Here is a 14716-nt window from a genome sequence, read left to right as displayed (position 1 = left end):
TGGATGCATATTTAAACACCAAGGCAGTCTGCCCTTCCAGACAACTCCAGAAACATCATTCTCACGTTCTGGCATCTGCAAAGCTGGAGAGACCAAGTGACCCTGATGCACTCATGACAACTGAGTCCTCTCCATCTAGTTTTCATCTGTGCAGCAACTCTGAGGCAGGGACAGTCACATGCAGACCACTGCTCTAGGGGTGTCTGCACTGCTGCAGGCAGTACCTGCATCACACCTTCCACCACTTCTGAGAGAAGGTGACAGGCCCAGCATCAGCACATCAGGACACACCTAACTGTTCCTATTGCATAGGATGACATCGGACTCTGCAGAGCCCCCACAGCTCACCGGCAGGCAGGACTCAGCAGGGATGTGATCAGAGGTGAAGTCACTCATCTTCCAAACCAAGCCTTAGCATCTCCAGTAGAAGTGTTGCAAACATTTTGCTGAAGCACACCACTTCCTCAGGCTCACAGGGAAAAAGAGCAGGTGCACAGACCCTAAACCTCTAAAGAGTTTCTGCTGAGCTACAAGGCACCAGTGGAACCAAGTGCACAGAGTCAAGAGCAGCCAGTCCAGGCACTGCAACATAGAGGCATTCAGTTTCTTGATGCTCTGTGCACAGACTCACTCAAACTGGAGTTAAAAACTTCCTCACTCTGAGGGTGCTGGAGCCAGCTGCCCAGAGAGGTTGTGGAGTCTCCTTCATTGGAGGGATTCCAAACCTGCCTGGGCACTGAAATCCTAGGTGGCCTGCTGTGGGTGACCCTGCCTTAGAAGTCCAGGTTGGACTTGATCTCCAAAAGTCCCTTCCAACCCCCACTATGCTGGAAGTCTGCAACTGTTGAGTCTTCACCAGAGCTGTCACCTGTTGTTTTTTCAGTGTGAAAGCCAAACTACACCTCTAAGCACCTAGACTCTCCTAAGAGGCTCAGCTTCCAGTTGCTTTGTTTCCAGAGTCAAATACCATTTATGGCAAACTCTATTCCAGCTCTTAGAGGAACTAGCTCAGATCAGCAACACCATAACTAACCATCCTCCAGCTGTATGATGCAGATGTGCAGGAAGAGAAAAATGCTGTAAACAGATGCTTGCAAATAAAACCAAACATTTAGATCAATAAGGACTCCACATCCTAGGAGCTGGAAAGTAGGGTGAAGAAGTCTGTCTCTCAGAGATAATGAGCAAGATCATTATTCAAGGTCAGGCTTGATGGGGCCTGGAGCACCCTAATCTAGTTAAAGATGTCCCTGCTCACTGCAGGAGGGTTGGAGAAGATGACCTTTGAGAGCATCTTACAACCTGAGGCACTCTGTCATTCTTAGATGAGATCTCACACAGCAAACCCTGGGAAGAGTTGAGCAGGAAGGTTGGGACCGCGGTGACAGACTGCCATAGAGGGAGTTCAGTACACTGAACTCATGTTGATAGTTAGCTTCACACAGAGTCACATCTGGAGTTCTGCAGGGATGTGACAACTGATTGCCAGCAGGACAAGAGCTGAATTTCTACTTTCAACTTACAGCAGCCAGAGGAAAAGCAGAGGGGCTTCTGGGGCCTCCATGGACATCAACAGTGGGAAGTAGAAACTCTTGAGATGAGCAAGTATCAACACAAACATCCAGAAAGAATGAATGATGAGTGGTTTTCAGCCTGCTGAAAAACACTGTTTTCAAAAAGGGAGAGGGATAAACCAAGCTACTAAGACATGAGCATCAGCTGATCAAGAGGCTAAAGTCATGGTGATGAGGGAAAAAACGAGGACAAGGTGTGCAATCACTGCCCATTCTTCCCTTCCTCAGGAGAAAGGAGCTGTCACCCACAAACACAGAGTGCTGATGAACTGATGGTGCCAGTGCAGCTAAAACCCTTGGTATTAAAAGTTAAATCAATCTAGTCTTCCCCTCTCCCAAGGAGGTTTGCTTAAGAAAAAGGAATTGGCTTATTTAAAAGCAACTTCAGCAAAGCAGGTTACAGCCTCCCATGGATGGATTTGGTTATAAAGCCTTTTGATACACCTTGGGACCTTTCAAATATCTCTGTGTTTTGGCCATAAACCCTTGCAATAAACCTTTGGACATTTGTGCCTTGGTTATTTTTAAAACACCTTTGTGTTTTGTTTACAAATCCTTGCCTGCAGAGGCAAGACTCCACATCACTAGCATGGATGTGTCCCTTCCCTCCAGTACATTTGCCAGTCTCTGGTACACCATGTACCATTTAATATATCCACACTGAGCCCAAGACAAGAGCTACAGCTGAAAATTGCTCAAGAAACAGTCATGTTAATAGAAACCTGCCTCAGAGAATTAGTGCTCATCATTTCAACCTTCCTGCATTGCTCTCCTTACTAGGTATGTGTCACACTTGGGCTACATAACTGTCTGCCAGGCCCTCATCTTTTACTGTTTTAGATAATAAATGGCTCAAATGCAGAAGCATCACATTCATTTTCTGCCAATAGCCAGGAGCCTTATTTCCTAATAGTTACAGTAGAATTTAGTACACTCAGTCCTTTTGAGATATAAAGTGCTGTTTAAGTGCCACCATGAAGTACTCAGGAAAAAAAACAATCCCAAACCAGCAAACCACCACCAAAAATAGAAAGCCAAAGAGAATTCATCAGGAAAAAAATCATTTCAGTTTCTCATGAAGAAAAGGTCTGCCTTCCAAGTGCCTTTCCAGCAGAGGTGCCCACAGTTTGCATCCCCTATTCGTCATCAAGATGACAGAATGCAGTGGGGCACCAGTACTATGGCTTCTCAGAGCTCTCCAGCCAGCCTAGATGATCTTCATTGCAGGGAACCCCAACAAAACACACCCAACTTCTTAACTTGGCAGAAAGGAGCATTTAATGCTTCAGTAGCAGTCCATACCATCCAGGTTAACTGCTTCTCTAATTTCCATTAACAAATGCAAGTGAAAACTGAAGTAAATAAGCAAGCAATTGAATTCTGTTGTTGCTGGTAAAAATGCATCATTCAACAGGATTCTCCCAGCTCTGTGTAGAGGACACCAAGGATCATAGAATCAAGAGTCCTTTCCCTGCTCACACACTTGACCTCCTTCTCCCCTTACTACCATAAAACATGGAGACATGGCCAGACAGACAGCACTGCTCAGGCCCACCAAGGGGGTGAATGACTCTCAGCAGTTTCCCATGTCGCCAGCATCCGAGCAGCTATGCCTGGGACACGCTGTCAGATTTGAGGTAGAGCATTGCTCAGTACCTCTGCAGTTACAGGAGATGCCTCTTTCAGGACCACCTGGCCAGCTGTTGTCCTGGCCACTTTCTAGGCACTGAACAGCCTAGGCCTCATCTGTTTTCAAGAGGCAAGTACTGCTCTCCTCCAGCTTGGAGACGCTCACCGTCAGCTAGAGGTCTGTCTATGCACAAGGGAGATTCTCAACTCTTTCAGCACAGAAATGGAAGTACTTCTTGGTGGGCAGCCCAGTGGCACTAACACACACAGGCTTGGACCTGAGAAAGCAGCCAGCTTCCAGAGTACAAGATGCACTCTTAGAGCATGTGAGAGTCAGAGGAGATTTAAAAGACCAAACAACCCACTAACTTGCCAGCTATCACCACCCTCTAATGAGAAATGGGAATACAGTGTCTTGGAGAAAATGCAGCTTCCTTCTCCTTTGTCCTGCTTGCTCCCTGTTCCAGATGAGTAGTAAACCCCTTAAGATCACAGAACCATGCCAGAGTGGTGGGGACTGGAAGGGACCTCTGGAGATCACCTAGTCCAACCCCCTGCTAAAGCAGGGTCACCCACAGCAGCTTGCCTAGGATCAAAATGTTCAGGAGGGTTTGGAACCTCTCCAGAGAAGGTCACTCCACAAGCTCTCTGGGCAGCCTGCTCCAGGGCTCCCACACCCCCACAGCAAAGAAGCTTCTCCTCATGATCAGATGGAACTTCCTGGGCTCCAGTTTGTGCCTGTTGCCCCTTGCCCAGTCACTGGGCACCACTGAAGAGTCTGGCCCCATTCTCTTGCCCTTGATCAGCATTGAGAAGATCCTCTTTCTCTCTCCTCTACTCGAGACTTGACTGCCCCATGTCTCTCACCCTTATGGGCATGCTGAAATCCAGATCAGCAAAGACAGTATTTTGTGGTGCTGAAGGTGTCAGCACTAGCTGGAGCGGACGTGAAGTTGATGCCTATCACCATGCTCACAGCCTGCTCTTTCTTGGCCCCTTTTTGAACTCACTCCTCTCAGAACACAATAGGAGAATAAGACTTGGGCTGTAAGTCCACAGGGCAGTGGTAGAAGCTCCTTCACTTTGAACCCAGGTCACATCAGCTGCAGGCATGTGCTCCTCCAGCTGCAGGGCTATTTTATAAGAGCCAGTGAGCAGGACTGGCTATTTTTCCTGTTAATCCCACTGCTCGTTACCATGGAGCTCTGCTGAGAGTTCAGCGCTGCTCACCCATGCCAAGTGCTGGGGAACATTATGGCAAGAGCAGGACCCTTCAAGGACTTATAAAAGGGAGATACTCATCCCACCCAAGATGCCAAGAGCACTTTGAGTTTCCATCGACAGGCATAGCTTGGATTTGGAGTGACCGCTCAGTGCGGTGGAGGAGCGGGGGAAAGCTGGTGGCCAGCTTGATGGAGCTCAAAGCTTGGCATTCATGTTCAGCTCAGGTTTCATACTAAGCACTCAGCTGCTGTTAAGGCTCAAAAAACACAAGAACTTTGGAAAGTACTGAGGAAGACAAAAGGTACACTGACACACTTGAGAGGAGGTATAGAAATCCACTTTTAAAGAGCAGCTGTACACACCGGCAGCCTGACTCCAGAACACAAGCAACCCAAGCATGAGGCAGCACTGAGGGACAGTTCCTGTGATGGGGATGGAAGCAGCTGAATTGACAGAAAACAAGGCCATTGTGAATCAGCCTCCTCAGCTCACCTCTCTTCCAAAACCCAGTCTGGTTGGCAGCACCATACACTGATTTCTAGCATCAGCCGGGCCAAATGTCTCATTCCAGCACAATCCAGGCCTGAGAACAGGAGTTTGGAGGTGTTGCACATGAAAGAACTCCCATGTCAGCGTCTCCTGGTAATGAAATGGGAGGACAGAAAGCCCTAGCATTGAAGAGAATCTGGGCACAGGTCCCAGATGTTCCAGTACCAAGGGAAGAGAATACCTCAAAAGCTTTCTCTCAAGGCCCACTGTGAAGCACCAAACAACAGACCATAACCCCTCCTACCCAGGTAGCAAAAGCCCCAGAGCCCTCTTCATCTCTCCTCCTCAGTCCCCAGATTTGGGGAGCACAAGCCCCTTGCAGCAGCACTAGCACCCCTCCACACATCTGTGCAGAGCTCACACACTGACATCAGGCCAGACAAACTGCACTAACCTCTCACTGGAGACATCTCCATTGCAAGGCTCTCACTCAAACAGGTCAAGAGGAACACACTGGGAGAGTGCTGGTGACAGAGAGACCAAGAAGCAAGCCTCCAGAACCCAGGCACTGGTTTAACACTGATAAAAATACATTCAAAGCAGCCAAGCCAGCCAACTGCAGCCCTCCATTTAAAGGCTCAAGCAGCTCAACACCAGGCTCATTCCTTCAGATATGGACAGCAGGAGATGAAGTTGTTTAAAAGTTGTTGAATCACACCCATTCTTAACAATAAATCAACTCTTACAAGACCCTGCTCCAGAGATACGTACTCCTCATTGTCCTCATTACAAAGCTGGCTGCACGCAGCCCTTTGACAAATGAAACATGGCTGTTGTCATGCTGCTTCAGCAGGCTGGTGGGGCAGAGGAAGTTCTCCAGCAGACAATGTTCTCTCAGGGTCTGATTGTGTATCTAAGGGAGGGCCAAGTGGCCCCATGACCCCTGAAATGCATCCACTAAAGAAAGAGAGACTCCCAAGCACACAATCACTTCCATTTGTTGTCTATTGTGGTGGATGGAAGAGGGGAGGAAGAGCTGCCGCAGCGGTGTGGGGTTCCACAGAGGGCTGTGCAAGCCTGTGGCCAGCCCTGAGCTCAACCCTTCATGTTCTTATAGGCATCCAGCAGGACTAGACCTTTCCTCTTGTTGTTAGAGGAGACTTTTTACAGAGGCGATCTTCCTTCCAAGACTACATCTTCAGGCAGCATTCAGGCTGCCTAACCCTTCCCAGCCCTGTTTTCAGTTGCTTATAAATTCACCCAAGCCCTGGCCGTTGGAGATAGGAGCTCGCATGCTAGCTGGGGCTGCCTGGGGCAGAGTTGTTTTGGAACATGCGAATTCAACTGCTTCTCAGAAAGCAGCATGGGAATAAACACATTGTTTTGTTCAATTTCTGGTGACTGCTCTTTGAAAAGCCTTGGACCCATGATTTAGAGCTGGGGCTTTAACGAGCAGGGGATAGCTTTTTGTGTCAAATTTGATTTTTGTCATCGCCAAAACTCCAGGCAAATTATAAGCCTGTGGAGGGGAGGAGAAGTAGCAACTCAATTGCATATGCTCAACAAGCCTGAGACTTCACCGTTTCAGACTCCAGGGTTTTGGCTTCGCCGAGTGAAATTGGAAGCAGGTATGAGGCAAGGAGAAGGTAATGAGGAATAGAAGCCAGTGAAAAAGGAGGGATAATGTGAAGCAGCAGGAGATAGCCAAGAAAACAGGGGGCTGAAGGACGTGCAGAACCCAGGCTTGGAGCCAAAGGGCCAGGCTAGCAGCTTGGGAAGGCCAAAATTGTTGTTTCAAGGGGCTGTGTCAAGACACATGCAGCAAAAATCCTCTTCTGGCTCCACAACAGAATATGCATTTCTGGTGGGCAAGTTCACCATGAGCCAGTAGTGTGCCCTCACCACCAAGAAGGACAATGGTATTCTGGGGTGCTTGAAGAAGAGAGTGTGGCCAGCAGGTCGAGGTAGCTGCTTCTCCTTCTCTACTCTGCCCCAATGGGACCAGATCTGGAGTACTGTGTCCAGTTCCAGGCTTCCCACTTCAGGAGACATAGGGAGCTACTGGAGAGAATCCAGCAGAGGCTACAAAGCTGCTGAGGGGCCTGGAGCATCTTTCTGATGAGGACAGGCTGAGAGCTCTGGGGCTGTTTAGTGTGGAGAAGAGAAGCCTGAGAGGGGATCTGATCAACGCTCAGCAAGGGCTAAAGGGCAGGGTCAAGAAGATGTAGCCAGACTCATTTCACTGGTGCCCAGTGACAGGACAAGGGGCAGTGGGCACAAACTGGAACCCAGGACATTCAATCAGGACATGAGGAGAAACTTCTTCCCTGTGAAGGTGCTGGAGGCCTGGAGCAGGCTGCCCAGAGTAGTAGTGGAGTCTTCTTCTGTGGAGAGATTCCAAACCTGTTAGTACATTGTGATCCTGGGTGACCTGCTGTGAGTGGCCCTTCTTCAGCAGGGGGCCTGGATTGGATGATCTCCAGAGGTCCCTTCCAACCCCTCCCATTCTATGATTCTGTATCATGGCAGAGATCCTCGTTTCAACCCATTCTCCTTATCAGCTCAGTTGGCCAAAGTATATTTAGTGCATCTAGCACTACTCAAGTGGCAAAGTCCTCTGCTGCTGGGGACTGTTGGCCTAAGGAGCAGTGTTCCCAGCAGCTCTGGGAACACAAACCTGCTAATGGACAGCACTGACACCAGAGGCACACTGAGGAACACTTTCACAGTAGCAGGCAGGAATTAGCTGCTGCAGGTTTTTCCTATTTGGTTTGAGTGAGAGAATGTAAATCACTCCAAGGGCTCAGCCATACAGCATTCGGTCCATTAGTCCGGCCTCCCGAGTGCCTCTTTTGTGGCCTGCCCCTTTTTAAGGGCTTGGCACGGGGCTGGGTGTTGGGCACTATGCTTGAGGGGAACAGAGCCCAAACAGCAGCCTCTGCTAAGCCTTAGTCAATGTTTTAGAACCTTTGATCTGATTATGATACAGTTTGTCTCTGTTTTTGAACAGAGGGGGAAAAGAAGGAGCTATGGTTGGGTCTTCCTGCATCAAGACATGGAAAGAGCTTATTGTGGCCTTGGGAGGCCTTCTTGTAGCCTTTCAGTACTTAAAAGGGGCTGATAAGAAAGATGGGAACACACCTTTTAGCAAAAGCAGTAGCCATTGTCCTGTTGCAAATGATTTTAAACTAAAAGAGGGGACATGGATAAAAGCAGACTTTTACACCAAGGGTGGCAAAACCCTGGCCCAGGTTGCCCAGAGAGACAGTAGATGCTCCATCTCTGGAAACATTTCAGGTCAGGTTGGATGGAAGCTCTGAGCAACCTGATCTGGCTGCACATGTACCTGATCTGACTGCAGGGGAAAGGTTGACTAGATGACCTTTAAAGTTCCCATCCAGCCCAGAACACTTTATGATTCCATGGAGTCACCAATAGACAGTTCTGCTACCATAGATACAGACTGCTTCAGAGATTTCCAGCTCTGATGAGAAGGGTCTCCACAGCACCAAACTAGACAATCAGCTGTACTGTAGGCATGCAGGGTGCAAAGCTTATAAAATACCACTACAAGTGCATGGCCATCTGATGTCTGGAGCATTCAGCTGAAGGATGCTCTCTAATCCCGAGTTTATAGCAACATCAATGACATGTGCAAGTTTCCAGCCATCTGTTATCACTTTTGTGGCCACCACACCCCCCGTCTCTGATCTCTTCTGCCTTCAAAGAAGCTTCAGGCAAAGTCTAGTAGCACCTATGACATTTCATGCAGACCATGAAACTCTGCTAATGCCACTGCAAAGGCTTAATTGCAGCGTGTGAGAACGTCCCTGCTGCCAGTGAAAGCCAAGGCTAGCTGCTTCTAATCCATGACATGCAGGTCTTCAAAGCAGACAACCTGCCTGTGACCAGAGTAACACACCAGCCCTTCCTCAGTTGATGCACTCTCACTTTTGAGCTGAAGAGAAATACTTTTATCGAGTGTTTTGAGGCTTATGGTAGAAGCATAGGCAACTGGAGGGGCACAGTACACAAGCTTAACCACAGCTCTGACCCCACCAGCATTTTCTTCCCCTTCAGTCAGTCCACACTCTTCAGAAGGTCAATTTGATATGATACCATCTTGATTTTCTAGCCCTTGCCAGATTTCCATCCACAAAGTTGATTGTGCCGTATTCAGGGTGCAATAAAAGCATATGATAGCATCTGAAAATGGGGCAGAAATGGATCTGTTACACTGCTTTATTGAATAAATGCCTTGCAGACAGGTAATGAATCCTGTCCAGAGCAGGAGTCTACCCCTAAATGTTACCCCTTGCAGTTCAGTTTCACCATTTGCAATTTCACAGCACTTAGTGTCTCCTTACTGAGACTAACACACTTGTTTACAATAGGATTGCTTTCATACAAGAGGTTTTTTGGATCCCCAGCCTCAGCAGAGCCCTCACTGGCAATTCTGTGAGGTTAACACAGAGCCAAGTTCAGATTTGCCTATTTGTCATCTCAGACAACCTCTGTTTGACAACACAGCATCATTTTGGTTGAGAAACCTTTCAGATCCTCCAGTCCAACCACTAGCACAGCCAGCTCACCACTAAGCCATGCCCCTCAGCACCACATCTACACAGCTTTCCAATCCCTCCAGGGATGGGGACTCCACCACTGCCCTGGGCAGCCTGGTCTTGACAACCCTGAGGGGGAAGACATTTTCCCCAAACATCCAACATAAACCTCCCTGGCACAACTTGAGGACATTGCCTCTTATCCTGCCACTTGTTACTTCTGAGAGACCAACTCTTACCTCCTTTCAGGGAGTTGTGGAGAGCCAGGTGGTCTCCCCTCAGCCTCCTTTTCTCCAGGCTGAACCCCCCAGTTCCTTCAGCTGTTCCTCCCAAGACCTGTGCTTGAAACCATGAAATCTGCCAGCCAGGAATCAACCACACAGAATGCAGGAGTTTGTCAGAGTGGAACTTAACACAACCATGCTCCTTCCAACAAGCACTACCCAATGAGACTGCAGCACTCTGAACATTTCAGGAGTGACCTCCAACTCTCCTCTATATCAAGAAAGTAGGGAGGAGTTAAAAGTGGGTTACATAACCAATGTTGGACAGCACTCTGGTATTGCAGACGAGTGCTGGATAAACAAGGGTTTCCTTGAGAAGCACAACAAAAGTCAACTGCTCTGCTCTGGCAAGACCTCCCCTGGAATACTGTGTGCAGCTCTGGAGTCCTCAGCGCAGGGAAGGCCTGGACCTGTTCCAACAGGTTCATAAGTGGACCATAAAAACGATCCAAGGGTTGGAACCCCTGTGATGTGAGGCCAGGCTCAGAGGGTTGGGGTTGTTGAGCCTGGAGAAGAGAAGGCTCCAGGGAGACCTTCTGGTGGTCTTTCAGTGCATAAGAGGCCCTGAGCAGAAAGCTGGGGACAGACTTTTTAAGAGCAGAGTGACAGGACAAGGGGTGATGGTTCAAAACTAAGAGAGGGGGATTCAGACTGCAGAGAAGGAAGACATTTTTTTCCACCACTGTGGTGAAAGACTGGCCCAGACTACCCAGGTAAATGGTAGATGCCCCATCCCTGGAACCATTCCAGGTCAGTTGTCTGGGGCTCCAACTAGCCTGATTCAGCTGCAGATGTCTGTGCTGACTGCAGAGTAGATGAGTTTCAAAGGTCCCCTCTAACCCAAAGCATTTGGTTTTGGCATCACCAATCTCCTCTGGCTGCAGGTGGTTGTTAGAGGAAGGCCACATGTCGTACCGCCACACAAAACCTCCCTTCCTTTAGGGGGAAAGGCAGCTAGGAGCACCTCCTACATACTTATGAGCCTGCTTCAAACACCCAGTGCAGAGACTACAGTAGATCTGGGAGTGACAAGATGTGGATGCACAGTGCTGGGGGCTCAGCTGAGTCTGGCTCTGAGGGCTGTGACAGCTAACAGCGCACCCGAGTCCAGGGGAGCATTTTGGAGGATGCAGTACCTCATTCAGTCACAACAACAGCTTGCAGAGACTTTGACATTTTGGTTTGAAGTAAAAGGCTTCCCCAGGCTGAGCAAGCTGTCAGCTGCAAGCCTCCTGCACCCAAAGGAGCCACTTCATCTCTGTTGCACAGGGCATCGCTGTGCTGGTTTGCTGGTACAAACTCTCTCCTGAACTCCCTTCTGTTTGGAGGTAGGGAGGGTGCCAGCGGGCTGATGGGGACTGAACAGCCATACCTCCTATTCACAGGAGACCTTCCTGCTTTCCAAGAGAAGAGTGTCAAACCTGAAGGGAAACTCTAACTGCAAGAACACAAGAACCCAAAGACCAGTCAAGCAAAAGCCTCTAGCATTAATCCAAGGATCATTTTGCACAAGCAGACAGACAAAGGGACTGGTGTGCAAGCATGTGGGGGGTAGATGCATGGAGGCTCTGCCTGTTCAGGTGTTGGAATGCAATCCAACACTTCACTGCAAATAGAGAATGTCATCAACACCAGTGGGCCCAGATATGTCTGAGGGGAGACCTCACTGCTCTCTGCAACTCCCTGAAAGGAGGCTGGAGTGAGGTGAGGGTCAGTTCCTTCTTTCTAGTACCAGGTGATAGAACAAGAAGTGGCCTCAAGTTGTGCCAGGGGAGGGCTAGGTAAGAGATCAGGAAAAAAAATCCTTTCCTGCAAGATTGGCCAGGGGTTGGAACAGGCTGCCCAGGGAGGTGGTGCAGTCACTGTCCCTGGAGTTGTGCAGGAAATGTGTGGCCATGACACTCGGGGACACAGTTTAGTGGTCGTGGTGTTGTTGGGTTGATGGTTGGACTCAGAGACCTTAGAAGGCTTTTCCAACCCAAACAATTCTATGATTCTGTGTTGATAGGAGACTGGTATCTCCAGCTACTTCTGCCCCAGGGACTAGCTGCTGTTCTTGAGAATGGGACAGAGCACAGAAGAGAACTGCAGCTGAGTCCACCCTTGGGGGACAGGAGAAGGAAGTTTCATGACTCTAGCAGTGTTGGAGACAAACACCAAGAGAACCCCCATGAGCAGAGAGAGCCCCAGCACTCACTCCTTTTACCTTTGGCTGCTGATTTGGCAAATGACTTTGCTATCTAGCTTGTAAAAAGCAGTCCTGAGGACAGCTGCAGCAGGCACACAGCCTCATCCAACTGTTGTCATCCAGGGCATGTTTCTCAGCATGCAACAAAGCAGTCACTCCGGACAGAGCCACTCTGAACCGCCGCTGAATACCGGCGAGCAGATCAATGCCCGAGGCTGCTGCCAGAGCAGAGCTGGACCTGCAGCAAGAATGATACCAGCCTGACTTCCTAACAAGAAGTAAGCAGAGGCAAGCTTTAATAGCCATGGGTCCAGACACCATTAGGACAATAACAAACATTTGCATAACTCTGTTGAAACCCTAATGGGATGTCAGATGCAGACACTTGTACTTGAAAGAAGAGCCTGTCACGCCAAAGTTACCACCAGATTAGGAAACAAGGCAGGGCCAAGGCAGAGTTGCCACACAAGCTTGGCTACATAAAAAAAAGAGTTCAGGAAATCACCTCAGGAGTCCTCTGGTCTCACTGTCTGTGCAGGTGAGAGCCTTCAGCTCAGAAGTCACCACGCTAATTGCCTGGAGCAGCCAATTGTTCCAGTGCTAAAGCAGCAGCTGGTGCATAGAGCTTTACGCCTTTCAATTATGACTAATCCCAGAGCTGATACCAAGCTGCAGCATGTTTGATGTAGACTTAAACCTTTTGTTTATCACCTTAATGCAAGACAAGAATGAGCCTGAGCATCATTTTCCCTCCTTCACAAGCACGCGCGTCATCGCTCCTAGAGCGGCAGAGGAGGAAGAGAGTTATTTGGGGAAATGCCACTATTTAAAGCTGCTGACACCAGAGATGGGGGTGCTTATTGTTAGACTTGAAATGTCTTGGAGGATGCTATCAGCCACTTGCTTGGTCTAGCAAGATCCAGAGAAATAACTGAAGTTATGCTTTAGCTCAGCCTGGATGAGGTGCCTCTCAGTGGGACCTCTCCTTTTAAAGCAGACACATGAACCAGGTTGCAGTGGAGGCACTCAGCCAAGAGGCCATGGTGTTTATGTGTGGGCAAAGTAGCATCACTGCCCTCGTCCTGCTGGCCACACTGCTCCTAGTACATGAGAATTCTGACCCCAGAAAGCGGTGGACTTCTCCCTTGCGTCTTCAACCGTGACAGTCTCTCCCCTGTTCAACACTGGTGAGACAGCATCAGGAGTGCTGCATCTGATCCTGGGCTCTCCAGCACCACAGGCAAATTGAAGTGAAACCTGCAGAGAAACAGCAGGACAGCCAGGGACTGGAGCATACAGGGGAGTGAGAAGAGTGGGTGAAATGGATCTGCTCAGCTTGGAGAAACAGCTAAGGAGGTATCTGATTGCTACCTAGCATAAGGCAGTGGAGAAGACAGGCTTCAGAGGTGCAGTGACAAATGCTAGCTGTGAGAATGGAAATGCCAACTCAGGATTGGAAGTATTGTTTCTTTAATGACTAAGCACTGGGTCAGGAGCTCAGGGAGGTGGGAGAGGCTCCCACCCCTGAAAGTACTCCCAGCTTGCTTCTAAAAGTTGATCTAGCTTTAAAGGTCACTGATCTGGGAGCAGTGGGTTGGACTTGAGACTCCCAGACCTCCCTCCCAGCCTCATTTATTCTACAATATAATTTTTCACTGATGTGAGGCTGCCAGGCTTTTCACTCCAGATATTGAAAGCACTTTCCCTTCAGCACACACGGGAGAAGTACAACTCCACTTCAGAGCTCTCTACCCTGCACAAATGAAGAGAAATCACGTTGCAAGAGACGCTGCCCATCTGTGCCATTGTTGCTGCTGCTGAAAGCACTGGTGAGTCATTGCTCAGAGTGAGACCAAACAACAGCTCCTGTCCCCGAGGAAAACTTAAAAACAGGCCCTGAAAGTTTATCTGGAGTGACCTCAGGACAGGTATTTTTATGCAGAAGAGGTCTACAGGGATGCTGTTGTTGGGAATCTGGTTTTCAGTAGCAAGATGGCCAAAGCAAAGATCTCACATGCTTGCTCCCTTGGTGTGGGTCCTACAGGAAAGCAACCTGAGATGGGGAGCTCAAAGTGAGACTGAAATAAGAAAGCACTACATATGCTTGCTCCTCTAAGGCCATTCGAGCACCACAGCCAAGTCTCAGCACCAGAAAGGTTCATGAGGTGAAGCATTGCTGGAACAGAGGGCTGCTTGTGTACAGAACTTCCTGGCAGCCTTCTTAACAGCTCTTCTGTCCCACAGAACATCACGTTGCTTGCACATGCTCTGAACAGCCTTAGCTATGGAGATGCAAGGAACATCACAATTCAAAGGGTTTGGGTCCCACCAGGGCCACCACTGGCCCACTGTTGGTCAGCTCCCCAGCTCAGTAACATGTTGCTGGAGGTGTCAGCATGCATGGAAAGGGGAATGAAGGGACTCATAGCACAGCACCACCATGAGATTGTCAGCCTGGACCAGCAGGAGCTGCCCTAAGCAGCTCACAAGCTTCACCTCTCATCTCCTACCACTTGCATGAACATCCCACCTCCAGCCTGGTAACAATAACTGCTTTCTCTGTGGGGCCAACTATGTACATGGCTGGAAGGGGACCTGGATAGGTTGTATCAAAGCCTTCCCAAACACTTTGTTTTGTCCTACTCACATCCCTCCAAATCTTTCTTAGGAGGGCTGACAGCCAGGGCAGTGCACACACACCTTCCCACACTGGCTTCTCTGCCTCAGAAGAGACAGAGGCACTTCTGACAGCTGCAGATCAGAAGC

The 14716-nt window shown here is 49.1% G+C and overlaps 1 protein-coding gene across 2 annotated transcripts in view; it reads right to left on the bottom strand.

Annotated features, from left to right (window-relative positions):
• Positions 1 to 14716, bottom strand: part of SLC4A11 (solute carrier family 4 member 11) — a 132101-nt gene that overhangs the window by 106983 nt on the left and 10402 nt on the right. Inside the window, exon 1 of one of the 2 annotated variants that reach the window (XM_068149441.1) lies at positions 9718 to 9919. The exons of the other annotated variant lie outside the window; for it this stretch is intronic. The gene's annotated coding sequence lies outside the window, so the exon portion shown is untranslated. Of the gene's footprint in view, positions 1 to 9717; positions 9920 to 14716 lie in introns of those variants that run through there. 2 annotated transcript variants of the gene reach the window in all.

This window comes from Melanerpes formicivorus, unplaced genomic scaffold (assembly GCF_026170545.1).
Source record: "Melanerpes formicivorus ecotype bairdi unplaced genomic scaffold, bMelFor1.0.p_v2 SCAF_18, whole genome shotgun sequence".
Classification (NCBI taxonomy): Eukaryota; Metazoa; Chordata; class Aves; order Piciformes; family Picidae; genus Melanerpes; species Melanerpes formicivorus.
Note: the sequence above shows the minus strand (reverse complement) of the source record. Positions and strands in the feature narration are given on the sequence as shown.